Below are 5,779 nucleotides of genomic sequence, written 5' to 3' on the forward strand. Positions count from 1 at the left end.
GAAGATTAATGGCAGAGACTTCACTATCTTAATCCCTCACGTAAGTTTATGAAGCTGTATAAAATCAGCAAAAAGTAGGCAGAATGAATAGGGAAACGCGTCATGGTGCTGAAGGGGTTAAGGAATAGTGTGCAAATACTGCCCTATGATAGAATTGAATAATGATTTGACGTGTGTAATTCTCCGTATGTCTGTATCTGTCTTTGGTACGTTTAGTCCAGGAATTATTAGCCTAAGGACAAAGAACACCTGAGTCTCTTCCAGTTTCCTACCCTAGTGATGAATGACAAAGGTGCGAGTATGCCTTGTTATCGCCACATCTTGTATAGCGTTTGTGTGAGGAGCGACTCAATAGAGGGAGTGACACGATCCTTTTCAGTACATACTCAGTTCACACTACCTACACATCATTAGCAACCTTCATCCCTTTCAGCAATTCTTTGGGTATACTTTTTGGATAGATTTCTTTTGCGAACCTTTCTCTTGCTTTTTTGAATAGGTAAAAGAGAGAGAGAGAGAGAGAGAGAGAGAGAGAGAGAGAGAGAGAGAGAGAGAGTCATACCTCCACGATGCTTCTTCCTGCACTGATTCAACGATACTTAGAAACACTAGTTGAATTACAGGAAGCGAGCCCAATACATATTCGAATAACCGGTTTTCAGACACCCACGTACGTAAAGCAATAGCTGATTTAACACAAGGACGGCGCAGTAATTCACTAAGGTTTCGTGAAGGCAGTGCTTGCAACAGTTCCCTTCCTCAGGCCAGCACTTAACATGCACGTCTCTCTGATATGAAGCAAGTTACGAAGCACCAGTTACTCGAGAATCAGATTATATTAGTGCGCTGCTCCTTCAGATTAGAGAGATAGTTTCCCATATTCTCCTATTTTCTCTCCTTACGTTCCTGGAGTTACGGATGTTTCCAAAATGTTTCCATAATTTAGTGATGGTTTGATCATCGTTCAACACCGTCAGTGGAAAAAAAACACCCACGTGATCCGGAGTAATTATCCCAGCGGCCTATGTAAACAGCCGTATCGGGAGCGGAATGGCTTCAAAATACAGACCCAATGCCAAGTACCGTTTGTATCACGAATTCCCAACAACAACAGCAACGAAAACAGTGACAGCAGTATAGCAGCAGCAGCAGCAACAACAACAACAACAACAACAACAACAACAACAAAAACAATGACAGCAGTATAGCAACAACAACAACAACAACAACAACAACTATGAAACCAATGACGGCAATATAGCAACAACAACAACAATAACTACGAAACCAATGACAGCAGTATAGCAACAACAGCAGCAAAAACAACAAAAACAATGATAGCAGTATACCAGCAGCATCATCATCATCAACAACAACAACAACAACAACAACAACAACAACAGAAACAATGGCATCAATCTGTCCAGTGAAAAAAGGCCAGCAACAAAATTAACAGTCAATCAACAACAGAAAAAATGGAGATGTTGCAAGGGGAAAATCAACAGGAACAACTGGGCTGGGATGAGCTAGACTAGTGTGAACTTTTTCATATAGTCATACAATGTTGCTCAGGAAAGTCGAGTAACTGCACCACTCCCTTCCACTGTATTTAACCTCTTCAGTACCTTGACGCGTTTCCTTATTCATTCTGCTTACTATTTGGTGATTTTATACACCTTCAAAAACTTATGTGGGGGATTACAATAGTGAAGACAGTGGCCATTAATCTTTTGACCTCCATAGACCCTTCCTAATGTCAATAAAATGGTCTAATCGTACACTAATCTCAAGGTAAAAATGTGTCCCAGTATTGAAGGGGTTAATGTTTTTTCCCTCAATATTGCGTCCCCTGATTTGTTGAGTCTCCCAGTAGTCATGTTTTCTGATTAGACTGTCAGTATATCACAGAACTTAAGACCCTGAACACGATAGCAATGAATACATCCAGCTTTTCTCTATATATCTGACAACCAGCTAATGAACTCAACCCTACCTATGTTCAGATATACAGGTGATGAAAAACCTATCGTAAAAATAACCTGACAAAGTGACAAAAGAAAATAAATAAACAGGTATTTTGATCAAGTTTTATTACCTTTATTATTTTCATTACCGCGTGACATGTAGACAAAAAAATTTTCTCACAAATATTGCCTTGATATTCCAGTTTACATTTGCCTCCATGATGTTGACAACGCCAGACATGAATGAGATGAAAAATTGTACTAAAAATCATCTTGCTGTATCTGTTTTTTATTACCCATGAATGTCAACTATCGCCTCTAGTAGATTAGGAATAAGTCTTTTAGTTAGTTTCAAAAAATTTGTCCCAGAATTTTGGCAAACTCTCTTAATCTTTTAGGGAACTGGCAATCAAGTGGGCCCTTTCTTTTTATTTTTTGGTTGCCCTTGGCCAGCTTCCCCTATTTCATAAAAAGAGCTCCTGAGTAACGTTCATTTGCTATCTCCTATTTTTACTTAGTTTTCTTATGAGTGTTGCGTGGCGAGGCAGGCTTGGAATGTGTCTCAGATATGTAATGGTATAAGATGCGGATCATTCGTGGGTTCTATTCAGTGCATGTACGAAATCTAGCATGGGGAGAATAGTTCCGGATTATCATTCAAAGGAGGGCAACACAAGTAATGAACGCATGCATATACCATAATAACACAACGAGCAGCTGTGTCCTAATCTTGTCTTCATCATTGCATCAAAGATTCTAAGACTTCCTCTCGCAGCGAATTACATTTTTTCTCCTCTCCCTCGCCTTCCGTGTCTCAGTGTGAACCTTATGATTATTGCACTCGCTTTGTCTTCTAATCCTACTTTCGTCTCCTGTCACATGTCACGTCTTCCATAATAATCCTCTTCACTACTTAAACCCTTCCTCTTTGAGAGTTACTTTCCAGAGGATTACTGACTAAACACAGCCTCTTTGTTACTGTAGTTCTCTTATGTCACTTACAGATTTTACATTCAAAATAAGAATATATCTTTTGGTATTTTTCCCCTTTCCAGATAAATCATTGGTGAATATTTAATAATAGGATATATTAAAGATTTACACTAATGGTCCAATCGCTTTTATACAGTCCAGTAGCTTTACAGAATATCTTAATTTATTTTTGCCACATTAAAGTAAACACAAGTCTAAGAGAGAATACAAGTTGGCAAGCATCAACCAAGAAGACGCACGTATGTAACTCACTCGTCCTGCCTTCGCAACCTACCACGATGCATCTCTCTCCGTTCATCGCCCTCCACTTTCCCTTTCCTCAGTCACCGCACACCTCAAACACTTACCTTAGACCTTAGTGTGATGACCAGACACAAGGCAACTCAAACGCAGCACACACTTCGTGTTTGTATCTTTAAAGTCGCAAAAGAAAAATAAATAAATAAATAAAACAGAGGATCGAAATATATATATATATATATGGAAATAACATGACAAACAAGTCACCAGCTCAGAGACACTAATGGTACATCGACTCCTCGTTGATCCTTGATAGCGAGACCAGCATCCTACATCGTGCAGCTTCCTATGTAAGCCTTGCGGGTGAGTGGGTGACGTGGGAGATCAAACCACTTAAGACGGCTTCCTCTCGGGACTGCTCCCCTAAAATCGGGTTCACTCAACTACAAAACGGACGGAAACCAGACGTGTCAGAATAGTAAGCCGGACCGCCGGCTACGGATGATACGGAGATCACGGAGTCTCAGTGACGAGCGTCTTCCGGATGGCGCAGCTCAAGGATTAGCACTCTTGCATAAAAGCACATATGGCGCCTTCAAGCCATCCTGATAGTGGCTGGTCACTGCCTCGTCAGCCATCTCTGTCAGCCAGGTCACCGACCTTACTGAGGTGCACACTACACTCAAAGGAATACCGACTCCACACGCACGCACACGCACACGTGTGTGTGTGTGTGTGTGTGTGTGTGTGTGTGTGTGTTTCACTGTTTGATCTGCTGCAGTCTCTGACGAGACAGCCAGACGTTACCCTACGGAACGAGCTCAGAGCTCATAATTTCCGATCTTCGGATAGGCCTGAGACCAGGCACACACCACACACCGGGACAACAAGGTCACAACTCCTCGAATTACATCCCGTACCTACTCACTGCTAGGTGAACAGGGGCTACACGTGAAAGGAGACACACCCAAATATCTCCACCCGGCCGGGGAATTGAACCCCGGTCCTCTGGCTTGTGAAGCCAGCGCTCTAACCACTGAGCTACCGGGTGTGTGTGTGTAATTCACCAATTCACCAAGGTCGTCTGCTGGTCATCCAGCCAGCCTTCCCCATTACGGAGCGAGCTCAGAGCTCATAGACCGATCTTCGGGTAGAACTGAAACCACAACACACTCCACACACCGGGAAAGCGAGGCCACAACCCCTCGAGTTACATCCCGTACCTATTTACTGCTAGGTGAACAGGGGCTACACATTAAGAAGCTTGCCTATTTGCCTCGCCGCACCCGGGATTCGAACCTGGGACTTTTCGGTTGTGAGCCGAGCGTGCTAACCACTACACTACGCGGTGTGTGTGTGTGTGTGTGTGTGTGTGTGTGTGTGTGTGTGTGTGTGTGTGTGTGTGTGTGTGTGTGTGTGTGTGTGTTTCACTGTTTGATCTGCTGCAGTCTCTGACGAGACAGCCAGACGTTACCCTACGGAACGAGCTCAGAGCTCATTATTTCCGATCTTCGGATAGGCCTGAGACCAGGCACACACCACACACCGGGACAACAAGGTCACAACTCCTCGATTTACATCCCGTACCTACTCACTGCTGTGTGTGTGTGTGTGTGTGTGTGTGTGTGTGTGTGTGTGTGTGTGTGTGTGTGTGTGTGTGTGTGTGTGTGTGTGTTTCACTGTTTGATCTGCTGCAGTCTCTGACGAGATAGCCAGACGTTACCCTACGGAACGAGCTCAGAGCTCATTATTTCCGATCTTCGGATAGGCCTGAGACCAGGCACACACCACACACCGGGACAACAAGGTCTCAACTCCTCGATTTACATCCCGTACCTACTCACTGCTGTGTGTGTGTGTGTGTGTGTGTGTGTGTGTGTGTGTGTGTGTGTGTGTGTGTGTGTGTGTGTGTGTGTGTGTGTGTGTGTGTGTGTGTGTGTGTGTGTGTGTGTGTGTGTGTGTGTAACGTATTATAAAGCACGAGCGCACATTTACGTACATACATTACAGGATGCAGTGCGCCTCCGGCCACACAACGCGTGCACTGTATTGACTTCCTGTAATGCCCGCAATAATTCCCCAAAGAACGCCATGAGTCTGTGCTATCGCGTCAATCTACTCAATAATACTGCTCAGTGGCGTGCATTCCTCTAATCTCTTAACAAAAAGAGAGCAGGGTGCAGTCACCAGCGGGCTGTAATAACAGGGCGCCGGCCATCACGCCCTCCAGGCCATTTCCACAAAGTGGTTGGCATACATATTTATGCACAGCCGCGCACAACATACCAAACCCATTCCCGATGCAGGCAAGAAGAGAAAGACAACAGTTTGCAAGCCACCATTATGGACGACACATTATAAACCACAGGTGGCGGCGTCACGCCACGCTATGCAGGACACAGCCGCGGGTGTGGGAAGGCTGGAGTCTTGCCGCAGTGCCTTACCGGAACACCGACTCTATCGTATTTTTCATTTATTTTCCCAAATGTATCTGACGGTATTCCTTTCACTCAATGTTCTGATGTCAAGTTCTGTCGTCTCATTCAATCAACTTGTTTTTTATATTGCAGACAAATGTTTGC

This window comes from Portunus trituberculatus, chromosome 15 (assembly GCF_017591435.1).
Source record: "Portunus trituberculatus isolate SZX2019 chromosome 15, ASM1759143v1, whole genome shotgun sequence".
Taxonomy (NCBI): domain Eukaryota; kingdom Metazoa; phylum Arthropoda; class Malacostraca; order Decapoda; family Portunidae; genus Portunus; species Portunus trituberculatus.